Raw genomic sequence first — 19,976 nt, 5'->3', positions numbered from 1 at the left:
ACCTACCACACACAAAGCCATGTTGATTACCCTTAATGTCTATAGAAACATAGAAAATAGGTGCAGGAGTAGGCCATTCGGCCCTTTGAGCCTGCACCGCCATTCTGTATGATCATGGCTGATCATCCAACTCAGAACCCTGTACCTGCTTTCTCTCCATACCCCCGATCCCTTTAGCCACAAGGGCCATATCTAACTTCCTCTTAAATATAGCCAATGAACCGGCCTCAACTGTTTCCTGTGGCAGAGAATTCCACAGATTCACCACTCTCTGTGTGAAGAAGTTTTTCCTCATCTCGGTCCTAAAAGGCTTCCCCTTTATCCTTAAACTGTGACCCCTCATTCTGGACTTCCCCAACATCGGAAACAATCTTCTTGCATCTAGCCTGTCCAATCCCTTTATTATTTTATATGTTTCAATAAGATCCCCCCTCAATCTTCTAAATTCCAATGAGTATAAGCCTAGTCCAAGGGTTGGCAACCCACAGCTCCGGAGCCGCATGCGGCTCTTTGATCTCTGTGCTGCGGCTCCCCGTAGTTTGTTAGTTTTTGAAATGTAATTCAAAATTTGAAGATTATGGTGATCTTGTACAATCTAAAAACGTTGTGGAGACCCCATTTCCTGGCACAACCGAACCGGCTCACAATTAGCCACCGTTCCGGCTAAGGGAGATAGCCTACGGGGGTTTGTGAGTACGTGTCTTTTGGAGCATCCACGCCCACGGGGACGGGTTGAGGGAGGCTTTAAAGCAAGGCTGTTTAGTTCGAATAAAGTTACCTTTGACTGCAGTGTCTTTATTTTAGCACTGCGTGTAGCGCTACACCGCTACAACGTGTTTTTTATCGCTAATAATATACATCACCACTGCCAATGCCTGACACCCGCCAGTGCGCGCTTTCTTTTAATTCTTCGATCCAAGGTAGGCTACCTATGGAGTAACCTTCAACCCAACGTCTTTTTCTCGGAGTTCAAAATGTTTTTGTTGCATGCAGAAATGTAATTTTGTTTTCTCTGCAGGAGTTCATCAATTTCATAAATGCAACACATTATAGTTTGTTTATACATAGCATAAAGGCAAAAAAACGTTGTATGCAGTGTTATTTCATTTTAAATGTCAAACGGGTTTTGTGGCTCCCAGTGTTTTCTTTTCTGTGGGAAATGGGTCCATATTGGCTCCTTCAGTGGTAAACATTGCCGACCCCTGGCCTAGTCGATCCAGTCTTTCTTCATAGGAAAGTCCTGCCATCCCAGGAATCAATCTGGTGAACCTTCTCTGTACTCCCTCTATGGCAAGAATGTCTTTCCTCAGATTAGGGGACCAAAACTGCACACAATATTCTAGGTGCAGTCTCACCAAGGCCTTGTACAACTGCAGTAGAACCTCCCTGCTCCTGTACTCAAGTTCTCTTGCTATGAATGCCAACATACCATTTGCCTTTTTCACCACCTGCTGTACCTGCATGTCCACCTTCAATGACTGGTGTACAATGACACCTAGGTCTTGTTGCCCCTCCCCTTTTCTTAATCGGCCACCATTTAGATAATAATCTGTTTTCCTGTTCTTGCAACCAAAGTGGATAACCTCACATTTATCCACATTAAATTGCATCTGTCATGAATTTGCCCACTCACCTAACCTATCCAAGTCACACTGCATCCTCTTAGCATCCTCCTCACAGGTAACATCACCGCCCAGCTTCGTGTCATCTGCAAACTTGGAGATGCTGCATTTAATTCCCTCGTCTAAGTCAGTAATATATATTGTAAACAACTGGGGTCCCAGCACTGAGCCTTGCGGTACCCCACTAGTCACTGCCTGCCATTTTGAAAAGGTCCCGTTTACTTCCACTCTTTGCTTCCTGTCAGCCAACCAATTCTCTGTCCACATCAATCCCACACCCCCAATACCAGGGGTGTCCAAGTACTCATGTATCCAGTCCCTCAGAATACCTTCCAATAATTTCCCCACTACAGTACTGAACTGGATTTGATAAGGGAACTCATGGTAAAGGAGCCATTAGGAGGTAGTGACCATAATAAGATAAGTTTTAATCTACAATTTGAGAGGGAGAAGGGAAAATCGGAAGTGTCAGTATTACAGTTGAACAAAGGGGACTATGGAGCCACGAGGGAGGAGCTGGCCAAAGTTGACCGGAAGGATACCCTAGCAGGGATGACAGTGGAACAACAATGGCAGATATTTCTGGGAATAATTCAGAAGGTGCAGGATCAGTTCATTCCAAAGACGAAAAAAGATTCTAAGGGGAGTAGGGGGCAACCATGGCTGACAAGGGAAGTCAAGGACAGTATAAAAATAAAAGAGAAGTATAACATAGCAAAGATGAGTGGGAAGCCAGAGGATTGGGAAACTTTTAAAGAGCAACAGAAGATTACTGAAAAGGCAATACGGGGAGAAAAGATGAGGTACGAAGGTAAGCTAGCCAAGAATATAAAGGAGGATAGTAAAAGCTTCTTTAGGTATGTGAAGAGGAAAAAATTAGTTAAGACCAAAGTTGGGCCCTTGAAGCAGAAATGTGCGAATTTATTATGGGGAACAAGGAACTGGCAGATGAGTTGAACAGGTGCTTTGGATCTGTCTTCACTAGGAAGAACACAAATAATCTTGCAGATATAATAGTGGCCAGAGGATCTAGGGTAATGGAAGAACTGAAGGAAATTCACATTAGGCAGAAAATGGTGTTGGGTAGACTGATGGGACTGAAGGCTGATAAATCCCCAGGGCCTGATGGTCTGCATCCCGGGGTACTTAAGGAGGTGGCTCTAGAAATCGTGGACGCATTGGTAATCATTTTCCAATGTTCTATATATTCAGGATCAGTTCCTGAGGATTGGAGGATAGCTAATGTTATTCCACTTTTTAAGAAAGGAGGGAGAGAGAAAACAGGGAATTATAGACCAGTTAGCCTGACATCAGTGGTGGGGAAGATGCTGGTGTCAATTATAAAAAGATGAAATAACGGCACATTTGGATAGCAGTAACAGTATCAGTCCGAGTCAGCATGGATTTATGAAGGAGAAATCATGCTTGACTAATCTTTTGGAATTTTTTGAGGATGCAACTATGAAACTGGACAAGGGAGAGCCAGTGGATGTAGTGTACCTGGACTTCCAGAAAGCCTTTGATAAGGTCCCACATAGGAGATTAGTGGGTAAAATTAGAGCACATGGTATTGGGGGTAGGGTACTGACATGGATAGAAAATTGGTTGTCAGACAGAAAACAAAGAGTAGGGATTAACGGGTCCCTTTCAGAATGGCAGGCAGTGACTAGTGGGGTACTGCAAAGCTCGGTGCTGGGACCGCAGCTATTTACAATATAGATTAATGATTTAGATGAAGGGATTAAAAGTAACATTAGCAAATTTGCAGATGACACAAAGCTGGGTAGTAGTGTGAAATATGAGGAAAATGTTAAGAGAATGCAGGGTGACTTGGACAGGTTGGGTGAGTGGGCAGATGCATGGCAGATGCAGTTTAATGTGGATAAATGTGAGGTTATCCACTTTGGTGGCAAGAACAGGAAGGCAGATTACTATCTGAATGGTGTCAAGTTAGGAAAAGGGGAAGTACAACGAGATCTAGTGTCCTTGTACATCAGTCACTGAAAGTAAGCATGCAGGTACAGCAAGCAGTGAAGAAAGCTAATGGCATGTTGGCCTTCATAACCAGGGGAGTTGAGTATAGGAGCAAAGAGGTCCTTCTGCAGTTGTACAGGGCCCTGGTGAGACCACACCTGGAATATTGTGTTCAGTTTTGGTCTCCAAAATTGAGGAAGGACATTCTTGCTATTGAGGGAGTGCAGCGTAGGTTCACGAGGTTGATTCCTGGGATGGCGGGACTGTCATATGTTGAAAGATTGCAGCGACTGGGCTTGTATACACTGGAATTTAGAAGCATGAGAGGGGATCTGATTGAAACATATAAGATTATTAAGATATCGGACACGCTAGAGGCAGGAAACATGTTCCCGATGTTGGGGGAGTCCAGAACCAGAGGCCACAGATTAAGAATAAGGGGTAGGTCATTTAGAACAGAGTTGAGGAAAAACTTTTTCACCCAGAGAGTGGTGGATCTATGGAATGCTCTGCCTCAGAAGGCAGTGGAGGCCAATTCTCTGGATGCTTTCAAGAAAGAGTTAGATAGCGCTCTTAAAGATAGTGGAGTCAAGGGATATGGGGAGAAGGCAGGAAAGGGGTACTGATTGTGGATGATCAGCTATGATCACATTGAATGGTGGTGCTGGCTCGAAGGGCTGAATGGCCTACTCCTGCACCTACAGTCTATTGTCTGTTGTCAATACTGATGTGAACCTCACTGGCCTATAATTTCCTAGTTTATGTTTAGAGCCTTTTTTTATACAGCAAAACATCATTGGCTGTCCTCCAATCCTCCGATACTTCTCCTGTCACTAAGGATGATTTAAATACGTCTGCCAGGGCCCCAGCAGTTTCTGCACTTGCCTCCCGTAGGGTACAAGGGAACACCTTGTCAGGTCCTGGGGATTTATGCACCCTGATTTGTCGGAGGACAGCAAACACCTCCCCTGTAAGCTGTATACGTAGTGAAATTTGTTGCTTTGTGTCCACAGTACATTGCAATATACTATAATATACTATAGTTACAAAAAGAAATATTTTTAAAAAGAAAGAAATAGTGCACAAAAAGAGCGAAGTACTGAGCTAGTGTTCATGGGTTCATTATCCATTCAGAAATCTGATGGAATAATTTATCATTCCTCATTAATAACAGTATTCAAAGGAATTTCATGATGTCAGGGCCAGCAATCCATTTGTAAATGGTGGTGATATATCTCACTAGGGGGTTAGGCACAACACTCTGTTCTCTGGTGCAACATAGGTAACAGTCTGTCTGGGCATGTCCTGACTCTTTAAGACCTCCTTATCCCGTCATCTACTTCTTCAGTTTCAGACACACCCTGGACTCTTACCTGTCTACATGGGGGAGCTTCTCTCTCTGTCCCCTATTCATGTGTTCCAACAATTCAGGTCCTCCTGTCACTTGGCTGAGCTCAGTTTTATGCCCAGTACTTTAGATCCTGGTCTCCCGTCATTGTCCAGCTGCAAACCTACCTTCCCACTGCTAGTTCCTCCATTTCACCCGCCTCAGCGTGAGAAGGGTTGGGAATCTCATCAATTATTGGAGAGTTTGCAAAGGGCAGCATATACTACACCCCATTTCCTCATCATCTGAGTCTATAACCCATTCAGGGTGGAGAACGGTTTAATCCTTTAGCTGCTGGTCCTTCAGTCTCTCCATTTGCCGCAGAGTCCTCTTACGAAGTGTAGGTTCCAGGTCAGGCTCTGGGTCAACACACACCTCTTGTCCCAGAGATAGAAGCAGGTTCCGATGGAGAATTTTGACAGGCCCATTCCCTCCCTCTGATTTCACCCAGAAAACTAGTACGTTTGGCATCGGACCCTCCAGTATGTAAGGTGTAGCTGCCCAGAGGTCAGCTAACTTATGCTTCCCTTGTAGCCTAAATTCTTTAGGAGAACTCAGTTTCCAGGCATCTGTTGGGAGAACCTAACCTTTTAGAAACATAGAAAACCTGCAGCGCAATACAGGCCCTTTGGCCCACAAAGCTGTGCTGAACATGTCCTTATCTTAGAAATTACCTACGGTTACCCATAACCCTTTATTTTTCTAAGCTTCATGTACCTATCCAGGAATCTCTTAAAAGACCCAATCATATCCAACTCCACCACCGTCACCGGCAGCCCATTACAAACTCACCACTCTCTGTGAAAAAAACTTACCCCTAACATTTCCTCTGCACCTACTTCCAAGCACCTTGAAACTGTACCCTCTCGTGCTAGCCATTTCAGCCCTGGGAAAAAGTTCTATCCACACAATCATTGCCTCTCATCATCTTATACACCTCTATCAGGTCACCTCTCATCCTCCGTCACTCTAAGGAAAAAAGGTTGATTTCACTCAATCTATTCTCAGAAGGCATGCTCCACAATCCAGGCAACATTCTTGTAAATCTCCTCTGCACCCTTTCTATGGTTTCCACATGTTTCCTGTAGTGAGGTGACCAGAACTGAACACAGTACTCCAAGTGGGGTCTGACCAGGGTCCTACCTAGCTGCAACATTATTTCTTAGCTCCTAAACTCAATTGCACGATTGATGAAGGCCAATGTACCATATGCCTTCTTAACCACAGTGTCAAACTGCGCAGCTGCCCTGGGTACCCTGTGGACTTGGACCCAAGATCCCTCTGATCCTCCACACTGCCAAGAGTCTTGCCATTAATATTACATTCTGCCATCATATTTGACCTACCAAAATGAACAACTTCACACTTATCGGGGTTGAATTCCATCTGCCACTTCTCAGCCCAGTTTTGCATCCTATCAATGTCCCACTGTAACCTCTGACAGCCCTCCACACTATCCACAACACCCCCAACCTTTGTGTCATCAACAAATTTACTAACCCATCCCTCCACTTCCTTATCCAGGTTATTTATAAAATTTACGAAGAGTAGAAGTCCCAGAACAGATCCCTGAGGCACACCACTGGTCACCAACCTCCATGCAGAATATAAAGAGTGTCTACAACCAATCTTTGCCTTCTATGGGCAAGCCAGTTCTGGATCCACAAAGCAATGTCCCCTTGGATCCCATGCCTCCTTAATTTCTCCATGTCTCCTTACTTTTGATCATATCTCCTCTTATTTCCTTGATTTTGCTTGGTAGTCGAGACCCCATAAACCTTTTGAAGTTCCATAAGAACTAACAGTCGTTCCTGATACGGTAACCTTTTCATACCTGGAATCATTCTCGTGAATCTTCTCTGAACCCCCTTTAATGTCAGCACATCCTTTCCCTTCTCATATCAGACACATACTTCAGATAACAGAGGCCAATGGGCAACCTTGCTTCACGCTCTAACATCAGGTAGTACAGCGAGTACCTGATAGCTTCATTCTGAGTGCAATTGTAGCAGTGGACCAGTAGTCCAATATGTTGACTCCATTTGTTTTCCTTACTGATCTTCAGGGTTCTGAGCATTTCCAGCAAGGTCCAATTAAACCTCTTGGTTTGGAGATCACTCTGAGGATGATCAGGCATAGTCCTCCACTTCTCAACTCCAAACATGATCAGTGACTTATATATAGGCCTACTCTCAAAATCCCTTTTCTGATCGCTGTGTATCCACCTGGGAAAGCCATAATGAACTAAATACTTTTCCCATAACACTTTGGCCATGGTGGATGCCCTCTTATCCTTGCTAGGAAAGGCCTGACTATATCTGGTGTAGTGTTCAGTAATAAGCAAAACATTTGCCTTGTTGCTGGAATCTGATTGGAAAGCTGAGCCTGCTGGGCCTGAACACCTCCCTCTGCAACTGGATCCTAGACTTTCTGACTGGGAGACTTGTCAGTCCAGATCGGGAGCAGCATCTTCAACACCATCACACAGAGCATGGGGGCTCCCCAGGGTTGCGTGCTCAGTCCACTGCTATTCACTCTGTTGACCCATGACTGTGCTGCAACACACAGCTCGAACTATATCATCAAGTTCGCCGATGACACGACCGTGGTGGGTCTCATCAGCAAGAACGACGAGTCAGCTTACAGAGAGGAGGTGCAGCGGCTAACAGACTGATGCAGAGCCAACAACCTGTCTCTGAATGTGAACAAAACAAAAGAGATGGTTGTTAACTTCAGGAGGGCACGGAGCGACCACTCCCCACTGAACATCGACAGTTCCTCGGTAGAGATTGTAAAGAGCACCAAATTTCTTGGTGTTCACCTGACAGAGAATCTCACCTGGTCCCTTAACACCAGCTCCATAGCAAAGAAAGCCAGGTAGCATCTCTACTTTCTGCGAAGGCTGAGGAAAGTCCATCTCCCACCCCCTATCCTCATCACATTCTACAGGGGTTGTATTGAGAGCGTCCTGAGCAGCTGCATCACTGCCTGGTTCGGAAATTGCACCATCTCGGATTACAAGACCCTGCAGTGGATAGTGAGGTCAGCTGAGAAGATCATCTGTGTCTCTCTTCCCACCATCACGGACATTTACACTACATGCTGCATCCGCAAAGGAAACAGCATTATGAAAGACCCCATGCACCCCTCATACAATCTCTTCTCCCTCCTGCCGTCTGGGAAAAGGCTCCGAAGCATTTGGGCTCTCACGACCAGACTATGTAACAGTTTCTTCCCCCAAGCTATCAGACTCCTCAATACCCGAAGCCTGGACTGACACCTTGCCCTATTTATTGTAATGCCTGCACTGTTTTTGTGCACTTTATGCAGTTCTGCATAGGTCTGTAGTCTAGTGTAGCTTTCTCTGTGTTTTCTTTTATTATGTAGTTCAGTCTAGTTTTTTGTACTGTGTCATGTAACACCGTGGTCCTGAAAAATGTTGTCTCATTTTTACAATGCACTGTACCAGCAGTTATAGTTGAAATTACACTAAAAGTGACTTGACTTGAATCAGGCTCTACTGATCCATACATGCCAGATCAAGTAGTCCCACACTCTAAAAATGGGATAACGGAGCAGCCCTTGGATGCTGCATCTTCCTTGAAATACATCAAATGCACAACTTAAGACCATAAAATATAGGAGCAGCAGTAGCCAATTCGGCCCATCGTGTCTGCGCTGCCATTCAATCATGGGTTGATCCAATTCTTCCAGTCATCTCAACTCCCCTGCTTTCACCCCATACCCTTTGATGCCCTGGCTTATCAAGAACCTATCTATCGCTGCCTTAAGTGCACCCAATAACTTGGCCTCCACACACGTTCATGGCAACAAATTCCACAGATTTATCACCCTCTGACTAAAGTAATTTCTCTGCATCTCTGTTCTAACTGGATGTCCTTCAATCCTGAAGTGGTGCCCTCTTGTCCTAAGCTCACTTACCACAGAAAATAACTTTGCCATATCTAATCTTTTCAGGCCTTTTAACACTCGGAATGTTTCTATGAGATCCTCCCTCATTCTCCTGAGCTCTGGGGAATACAGCCCAAGGGCTGCCAGACGTTCCTCAGATGGTAACCCTTTCTTTACAGGAATCATTCTCATGAATATTCTCTGAACCCTCTCCAATGTCAGTATATCCTTTCTAAAATAAGGAGCTCAAAACTGCACACAATACTCCAAGTGTGGTCTCCCAAGTGTCTTATAGAGCCTCAACATCACATCCCTGCTCTTAAATTCTATACCTCTAGAAATGAATGCCAACATTGCATTCACCCTTTTCACAACTGACTCAACCTGGAGGTTAATCTTTAGGGTATCCTGCACGAGGACTCCCAAGTCCCTTTGCATCTCTGTATTTTGAATTCTCTCCCCATCTAAATAATAGTCTGCCCATTTATTTCTTCTGCCAAAGTGCATGACCATACACTTTCCAACATTATATTTCATTTGCCACTTCTTTGCCCATTCCCCTAAACTACCCAAGTCTCTCTGCAGGCTCTCTGTTTCCTCAACACTACCCGCTCCTCCACCTATCTTTGTATCATCAGCAAATTTAGCCACAAATCCATTAATCCCATAGACCAAATCATTGACATACAGCATAAAAAGCAGCAGTCCCAACACCGACCCCTGTGGAACTGCACTGGTAACAGGCAGCCAGCCAGAATTGGATCCCTTTACTACCACTCTCTATTTTCTGCTGATCAGCCAATGCTCCACCCATGCTAGTAACTTCCTTGCAATTCCATTGGCTCTTATCTTGCTAAGCAGCCTCTTGTCTTGCTGTGGCATCTTGTCAAAGGTCTTCTGAAAATTCAAGTACACCATATCTACTGCAACTCCTTTGTCTACCCAACTTGTAATTTCCTCAAAAAATTGCAGTAAGTTAGTCAGGCAGGATTTTCCTTTCAGGAAATCATGCTGGCTTTGGGCTATCTTGTCAAGTGCCTCCTGGTAATCCATAATCTCATCCCTAACAATTGATTTCAACAACTTCCCAAACAATGATGTCAGGCTAACAGGTCTATAGTTTCCTTTCTGCTGCCTTCCACTCTTCTTAAATAGTAGAGAAACATTTGCAATTTTCCTGTCATTTGGTTCAATGGCAGAATCTATTGATTCTTGAAAGATCATCGTTAACGCCTCTGCAATCTCCCCAGCTACTTCCTTCAGAACCCGAGAGTGCATTCCATCAGGTCCAGGAGGGTTATCCACCCTCAGACCATTAAGCTTCCTGAGCACCTTCACAGTCGTAATTTTCACTGCACAAACTTCAATTCCCTGACACTCTTGAGTGTGCGGTATACTGCAGATGTCTTCCGCTGTGAAGACTGATGCAAAATACATGTTCAGTTCCTCTACCATCTCTGCATCTCTCATTACAATATTTCCAGTGTCATTTTCTACTGGTCCTATATCTACCCTCAACTTTCTTTTACCCTTTATATACTTAAAACAGCTTTTAGTATCTTCTTTGATATTAGTTGCCAGCTTCCTTTCATAATTCATATTTCCCTTCCTAATGACCTTCTTAGTTTCCTTCTGCAAGTTTTTAAAAGCTCCCCAATACTCTATCTCACCATTAGCTTTGGCTTCTTGTATGACTTCTCTTTTGCCTTTACTTGGTCTTTGACTTCACTTGTCAGCCACGGTAGTGTTCTTCCATTCAAAAATTTCTTATTATTTGGAATATATCTGTCTTGCACTTCCCTTGTTTTTTTGCAGAAACTCCAACCATTGCTGCTCTGCTGTCCTTCCTGCTAGTTGTCCCTTTCCAGTCAACTTTAGCCAGTCCCCCTCCTTATTCACTGAAATACCGACACTTTGGAATTTAGTTTCTCCTTCTCACATTTCAAAATGAACTCGATCATATTGTGATCACTGCTCCCTAAGGGTTCCTTATTCAGCACAGCCCTAGTGGGCTCAACAACAAGCTCTTTCAAAAAGCCATCCCTTAGACATTCTACAAATTCTCTCTCTGGCTTTCCCAATCCACTTCCATGTTAAAATCCCCAATGATTATCATGACATTGCCTTTTCTATATCCCACTGTAATTTGTAAACCTCATCCTGGCTGCTGTTTGGAGGCTTGTATACAACTGTCATTAGGGTCCTGTTACCCTTGCTATTTTTTAACTCAACCCATAGAGACTCTATACCTTCCAATCCTACGTCATCCCTTTCTAATGAGTTAATATTATTATTTCTTATAAACAAGGCCACACCACCCCCTCTCCCTACTAACCTATCTTCCCAATACACCGTATATCCTTGGACATTCAACTCCCAATGGCAGCCATCCTTTAGCCAAGTTTCAGAGATGGCCACAACGTTGTACTTGACAATCAGTAGCTGAGTTTCAAGATCATCCATTTTATTCCTTATGCTGTGTGCATTCAAATACAACACTTTCAGTCCAGTATTTGTTGCGTTCTGTTGTAAATCATCCCACTGGCTGTGATTATGTCTCATTTCCTGCCTGTCCTTCCTATCATCTCTGTTGTATGTTATCTTTGCTTTATTTCTGTTTTCCCCTTCCTCAGCCCTATCGCTCCGGTTCCCATCCTCTTGGCAAATTAGTTTAAACCCTCCCTAACAGGTCTATTAATACTGCCTGCTAGGATATTGGACCCCTTTGGGTTCAGGTGTAACCCGTCCTTTTTGTACAGGTCATACCTCCCCCAGAAGAGCCCCCAGTGATTGAGGAACACAAAGCCCTGTGTCCTGCACCAGTCTTACAGTACTCTTCAATTTCAGGCTTCATTTGGGGCCAGTAGAACTAATCTCTGGCTAATCCATAGGTCAATCTGCAAATTACCTGAATCATTATGAAGTGACTTCAAAACAATCCACTAATGTCTTGTTGGTGAGGTCAGGATATAAGTTAATGGGTTGGTACCCATCCTCCCCTTGAACTTGGCACTATGTAGATAGTCACTCAGCTTATCCACCACAGCCCATTTCAATGCCAGGAACTCCAGCCGGTGTGTGGGGCAGTTCTGCTGTCAATTTTACAGGTTGACATGTTAGGCTCACTGGCCTGTCATAAATAAAGGTACAGCATGATGCAATGGCAGAGCAGGCTTGATAGGCCAAATGGCCTATTTCTGCTCATATATCTTTTGGCCTTGTGGCCCTTAATGGCTTCTGCTGTGCAAGAATCCCGGCAGTGTAATGTCAGTGTCAGTGAGATATTGCCAGGAGACAGAAGCTGCTCTGTTCCATTCCATCGCTGCTGGCGAGCTGCTGAACTGATTCACATCCAGCTCTTTATTCAGCTACTGAATCTATGGTGCTTGGGTTCACATCTGTTTTCAATTTCTCTGTCTGTCAGTTCCTGCACTGAGAAGGTGTCTGCTTTATGAATCATAGAAACATAGAAATTTCAAAAACCTATAGTGCATTACAGGCCCTTTGGCCCACAAAACTGTGCCGAACATGTCCTTACCTTAGATACTCCCTAGGGTTACCCATAGCCCTCTATTTTTCTAAGCTCCAGGTACTTGTCCAGGAGTCTCCTATTGTATCCGCCTCCACCACCATTGCCAGCAGCCCATTCCACACACTCACTACTCTCTGCATAAAAAACTTACCCCGACATCTCCTCTGTACCTACTTCCAAGTACCTTAAAACTGTGCCCTCTCATGTTAGCCATTTCAGCCCTGGGAAAAATCCTCAGATATCCACATGATCAATGCATCTCATCATCTTATACACCTCTATCAGGTCACCTCTCATCCTCAGTCAATCCAAGGAAAAAAGGCTGAGTTCACTCAACCTATTCTCGTAAGGCATGCTCCTCAATCCAGGCAACATCCTTGTAAATCTCCTCTGCACCCTTTCTATGGTTTTCACATCCTTCCTGTAGTGAGGTGACCAGAACAGAACACAGTACTCCATGTGGGGTCTGACCAGGATCCTATATAATTTTTTCATATGTTAGTAACCCTGCCAGACACAACAAGTTGGACAGGAGGGATGAGTTCCAGGGAAACAGTGCGGGGCTCTAGAACAGAGGGTTCCTCCCATGGCAACCTGCTTCTGAGTATGACCACCGGGGAGGTCCAGGATTCTTGTAGTGTCAGTCATAGAGTCAGAGACGAATGCAGCACAGAAACAGGCCCTTTGGCCCTATTGAACCATGCTGACCTGCTGTTTCCGGTTAGCTGCTGTCCATAACTCCAAGCCTCTCTCCTCCATGTACTATCCAAATTCCTCTTAAATATTGCAATTGTACCTGCCTTGACCTCTGGCAGTTCACTACAGGTACTGACTAACCTCTGTGTAGAAATTATCCCTCAGGGCTCTTTTAAATCCCTCACCTCATATTTTGTATCTATACGCTCTTGTTTCAGACCCCTCAGCCCTGGGAGAAAGACAATGACTGTCCACCTGAATTTTTTTTCTCAGGATTTTATAAACTTCTGTGAGTTGCCTCTCATTCTCCAAAGATTCAGTTGTGGCCAACCTCTCCCTCTGCCTCTGTCATGCAGAGGGACCCCCAATGGCAGCATAATGGTTAGCATGACGCTCTACAGCCCAGGCTGCTGGAGTTTGGAGTTCAATCTCGGCATCGTCTTGTCGTCCTCCCAATGGAATGAATGAGCTTTCTCATGCTCCTCTGGTTTCCTCCCACAGTCCAACGACGTACCAGTTAGGGAATCGGTCATTGTAAATTGTTGTGTGATTAGATTAGGGTTAAATTGCAGACGTTGGGGATTGTTTAGTGATACGGCTTGAACTGAACTGAATTGAATGGAATGGAATTGACTTTATTACTGACATCCTTCATATACACAAGGAGTAAAAATCTTTACGTTACGTCTCCATCTAAATGTGCAGTGTGCAATTATAGGAATTTATAATAACTATTATGTACAACAGGACAGTCAATATAACAGAAATACAGTTCTGTCAGCATGAGTTAATCAGTCTGATGGCCTGGTGGGAGAAGCTGTCTCGGAGCCTGTTGGTCCTGCTTTTATGCTGCGGTACTGTTTCCCGGATGGTAGCAGCTGGAACAGATTGTGGTTGGGGTGACTTGGGTCTCCAATTATCCTTCAGCCCTTTTTCTCATACCTGTCTTTGTAAATGTTCTGAATAGTGGGTAGTTCACAACTACAGATGCGCTGGGCTGTCCACTCTAATCTCTGCAGATTCCTGCGATTAAGGGAGGTGCTCATCCCATACCAGGCAGTGATGCAGCCAGTTAGGATGCTCTCAATTGTGCCCCTGTAGAAAGTTCTTGGAATCTGGGGGCCATTACCAAACTTCTTCCAGTTGTCTGAGGTGAAAGAGCCAGCATATATAGACCACACGAGATCCTCAATGATGTGTATGCTGAGGAACTTAAAGCAGTTCACCCTCTCAACCCCAGATCCATTGATGTCAAAAGGGGTTCGCCCATCTCCATTCCTCCTGTAATCCACAACCAGCTCCTTTGTATTTGCGACATTGAGGGAGAAGTTGTTTTCTTGGCACCTCTGTGTCAGGGTGATGACTTCTTCCCTGTAGACCACTTTGTTATTATTTGACATTAGGCCAATCAGTGTGGTGTCATCGTCAAATTTAATTAGCAGATTAGAGCTGCGGCTGGTGACACAATCATGGGCATAGAGAGAGTAAAGAAGAGGGCTTAATACACAACCCTGAAGGGCATCTGTGTTGAGGGGCAGAGGTGAGGGAGCCCACTCATACAACCTGCAGGCAATCTGACAAGAAGTCCAGGATCCAGCTATGCAAGGCAGGGTAAAGGCCGAGGTCTCTGAGCTTCTTGTTGAGCCTGGAGAGAATTATGGTGTTGAATGCTGAACTGTAGTCCAAGGACAGCATCCAGATGTGTGTAGATGGTGTGTAGAGCCATGGCTACTGCGTCGTCTGTCAATCAGTTGCATCAGTAGGCCAGAAGGACCTACTCTGCACTATATCAATAAAAAATCCAGTTCTTTAAGTGGTTTGTGTGAGAGGCCAGTGAGAAGGCAGCTCAGGAATAGTGGGGCAGTGTGATAGATGTCAAACACTGGGATCCCAGTAGGCATTAGAAACAATGGTGTTAAATTAAGTCTGGGAAAATTTCAAACTTTCCCATGAAATAAATGAGCACACTGTATCTGTACCTGATGCTGCCTAGATTTAAGGTCACTTTATTTCATTTATTATATAAAGATACAGTGCAGAATAGGCCACACACTGCCAAGCACGACATCTATTTCAAACCAGCCTGCTTTGAAAGGAACATTTAATAATGATCTATTCACTGAGAGTAAAGGTATCTCACACAAAATACTGGAGGAACTCAGCAGTCAGGCAGCATCTATGCACTGAATAAACAGGAAGGACTCAGAGTGCATTATCCTGTGTTTAACCTCTCCCTCACAGTGACAATCCCATTTCAATATCAGCCACACAGTGACAGTCCCATTTCAATCTCAGCCTCACAGTGACAGTCCCATTTCAATCTCAGTTTCACAGTGACAATCCCATTTCAATCCGAGTCTCACATTGACAGAGTCCAATTTCAATCTCACTCTCACAGTGTCAGAGTCCAATTTCAATTTCAGTCTCACTGTGACAGACCCATTTCAATCTCAGCCTCAGTGACAGACCCATTTCAATCTCAATTTACAGTGACAGACCCATTTCAATCTCAATTTACAGTGACAGTCCCATTTCAATCTCAGCCTCACAGTGACAATCCCATTTCAATCCCAGTCTCACATTGACAGAGTCCAATTTCAATCTCAGTCTCACAGTGACAGAGTCCCATTTCAATCTGTCTCACAGTAACAATCCCATTTCAATATCATCCTCACAGTGACAGAGTCCGAATTCAATCTCAGTTTCTCAGTGACAGTCCCATTTGAATCTCAGACTCACACTGACAGTCCCATTTCAATCTCACTCTCACAGTGACAGAGTCCATTTCAATCTCAGTCTCACAGTGACAGACCCATTTCAATCTCAGCTTCACAACAACAGACCCATTTCAATCCCGGTCTCACTGTGACAATCCCATTTCAATCTCACTCTCGCAGTGACAGAGTCCCATTTCAATCTGTCTCACAGTGACAATCCCAATTCAATATCAGCCTCACAGTGACAGAGTCCGAATTCTATATCAGTTTCTCAGTTACAATCCCATTTCAATCCCAGTCTCACATTGACAGTCCCATTTCAATTTCAGTCTTATAGTGACAGAGTCCCATTTCAATGTGTCTCACAGTGACAACCCCATTTCAATCTCAGCCTCACAGTGACAGACCCATTTCAATCTCAACTTACAGTGACAGACCCATTTCAATCTCAATTTACAGTGAGTCCCATTTCTATCTCAGTCTCACAGTGACAGACACATTTGAATCCCAGACTCATATTGACAGAGTACAATTTCAATATCAGTCTCACAGTGACAATCCCATTTCAATCCCAGACTCACATTGACAGAGTACAATTTCAATATCAGTCTAACAGTGACAGAGTCCCATGTCAATCTCAGCCTTACACTGACAGTCCCATTTCAATCTCAGTCTCACAGTGACAGACCCATTTCAATCTCAACTTACAGTGACAGACCCATTTCAATCTCAATTTACAGTGAGTCCCATTTCTATCTCAGTCTCACAGTGACAGACCCATTTCAATCCCAGACTCACATTGACAGAGTACAATTTCAATATCAGTCTAACAGTAACAGAGTCCCATGTCAATCTCAGCCTTACACTGACAGTCCCATTTCAATCTCAGCCTCACAGTGACAATCCCATTTCAATCCCAGTCTCACATTGACAGAGTCCAATTTCAATATCAGTCTCACAGTGACAGAGTCCAATGTCAATCTCAGCCTTACACTGACAGTCCCATTTCAATCTCAGCCTCACAGTGACAATCCCATTTCAATCCCAGTCTCACATTGACAGAGTCCAATTTCAATATCAGTCTCACAGTAACAGATTCGCATTTGAATCTCAGTCTCTCAGTGACAGACCATTTTCAATCTCAGAATCACAGTGACAGAGTCCGAATTCTATATCAGTTTCTCAGTTACAATCCCATTTCAATCCCAGTCTCACATTGACAGTCCCATTTCAATTTCAGTCTTATAGTGACAGAGTCCCATTTCAATGTGTCTCACAGTGACAACCCCATTTCAATCTCAGCCTCACAGTGACAGACCCATTTCAATCTCAACTTACAGTGACAGACCCATTTCAATCTCAATTTACAGTGAGTCCCATTTCTATCTCAGTCTCACAGTGACAGACACATTTCAATCCCAGACTCATATTGACAGAGTACAATTTCAATATCAGTCTCACAGTGACAATCCCATTTCAATCCCAGACTCACATTGACAGAGTACAATTTCAATATCAGTCTAACAGTGACAGAGTCCCATGTCAATCTCAGCCTTACACTGACAGTCCCATTTCAATCTCAGCCTCACAGTGACAATCCCATTTCAATCTCAGCCTCACAGTGACAGTCCCATTTCAATCTCAGTTTCACAGTGACAGAGTCCATTTCAATCTCAGCCTCACAGTGACAATCCCATTTCAATCTCAGACTCACACTGACAGTCCCATTTCAATCTCACTCTCACAGTGACAGAGTCCATTTCAATCTCAGCCTCACAGTGACAACCCCATTTATATCTCACTCTCGCAGTGACAGAATCCCATTTCAATCTGTCTCACAGTGACAATCCCATTTCAATATCAGCCACACAGTGACAGTCCCATTTCAATCTCACTCTCACAGTGTCAGAGTCCAATTTCAATTTCAGTCTCACTGTGACAGACCCATTTCAATCTCAGCCTCAGTGACAGACCCATTTCAATCTCAATTTACAGTGACAGACCCATTTCAATCTCAATTTACAGTGACAGTCCCATTTCAATCTCAGCCTCACAGTGACAATCCCAGTCTCACATTGACAGTCCAATTTCAATCTCAGTCTCACAGTGACAGAGTCCCATTTCAATCTGTCTCACAGTAACAATCCCATTTCAATATCATCCTCACAGTGACAGAGTCCGAATTCAATCTCAGTTTCTCAGTGACAGTCCCATTTGAATCTCAGACTCACACTGACAGTCCCATTTCAATCTCACTCTCACAGTGACAGAGTCCATTTCAATCTCAGTCTCACAGTGACAGACCCATTTCAATCTCAGCTTCACAATAACAGTCCCATTTCAATCCCAGTCTCACTGTGACAATCCCATTTCAATCTCACTCTCGCAGTGACAGAGTCCCATTTCAATCTGTCTCACAGTGACAATCCCAATTCAATATCAGCCTCACAGTGACAGAGACCGAATTCTATATCAGTTTCTCAGTGACAGAGTCACATTTCAATCTCACTCTCACAGTGACAGAGTCCAATTTCAATATCAGTCTCACAGTGACAGAGTCCCATGTCAATCTCAGCCTTACAGTGACAGTCCCATTTCAATCTCAGCCTCACAGTGACAATCCCATTTCAATCGCAGTCTCACATTGATAGAGTCCAATTTCAATATCAGTCTCACAGTGACAGAGTCCCATGTCAACCTCAGCCTTACAGTGACAGTCCCATTTCAATCTCACTCTCTCAGTGACAATCCCATTTCAATCCCAGTCTCACATTGACAGAGTCCAATTTCAATATCAGTCTCACAGTGACAGAGTCCCATTTCAATTTCAGTATTATAGTGACAGAGTCCCATTTCAATGTGTCTCACAGTGACAACCCTATTTCAATCTCAGCCTCACAGTGACAGTCCCATTTCAATCTCAGTTTCACAGTGACAATCCCATTTCAATCCCAGTCTCACATTGACAGAGTCCAATTTCAATCTCAATCTCACACTGACAATCCCATTTCAAACTCAGCCTCACAGTGACAGTCCCATTTCAATCTCAGTTTCACAGTGACAATCCCATTTCAATCCCAGTCTCACATTGACAGAGTCCAATTTCAATCTCAGTCTCACAGTGACAGAGTCCCATTTCAATCTGTCTCACAGTAACAATCCCATTTCAATATCAGCCTCACAGTGACAGAGTCCAAATTCAATCTCAGTTTCTCAGTGACAGTCCCATTTGAATCTCAGACTCACACTGACAGTCCCATTTCAATCTCACTCTCACAGTGACAGAGTCCATTTCAATCTCAGTCTCACAGTGACAGACCCATTTCAATCTCAGCTTCACAATAACAGACCCATTTCAATCCCGGTCTCACTGTGACAATCCCATTTCAATCTCACTCTCGCAGTGACAGAGTCCCATTTCAATCTGTCTCACAGTGACAATCCCAATTCAATATCAGCCTCACAGTGACAGAGTCCGAATTCTATATCAGTTTCTCAGTTACAATCCCATTTCAATCCCAGTCTCACATTGACAGAGTCCCATTTCAATTTCAGTCTTATAGTGACAGAGTCCCATTTCAATGTGTCTCACAGTGACAACCCCATTTCAATCTCAGCCTCACAGTGACAGACCCATTTCAATCTCAACTTACAGTGACAGACCCATTTCAATCTCACTCTCTCAGTGACAATCCCATTTCAATCCCAGTCTCACATTGACAGAGTCCAATTTCAATATCAGTCTCACAGTGACAGAGTCCCATTTCAATTTCAGTATTATAGTGACAGAGTCCCATTTCAATGTGTCTCACAGTGACAACCCTATTTCAATCTCAGCCTCACAGTGACAGTCCCATTTCAATCTCAGTTTCACAGTGACAATCCCATTTCAATCCCAGTCTCACATTGACAGAGTCCAATTTCAATCTCAATCTCACACTGACAATCCCATTTCAATCTCAGCCTCACAGTGACAGTCCCATTTCAATCTCAGTTTCACAGTGACAATCCCATTTCAATCCCAGTCTCACATTGACAGAGTCCAATTTCAATCTCAGTCTCACAGTGACAGAGTCCCATTTCAATCTGTCTCACAGTAACAATCCCATTTCAATATCAGCCTCACAGTGACAGAG

The sequence above is a fragment of the Hypanus sabinus genome, chromosome 12, assembly GCF_030144855.1.
Source record: "Hypanus sabinus isolate sHypSab1 chromosome 12, sHypSab1.hap1, whole genome shotgun sequence".
NCBI classification, from domain to species: Eukaryota; Metazoa; Chordata; class Chondrichthyes; order Myliobatiformes; family Dasyatidae; genus Hypanus; species Hypanus sabinus.
The sequence above is the reverse complement of the archived record's forward strand: the minus strand, read 5'-3'. Positions refer to the sequence as shown.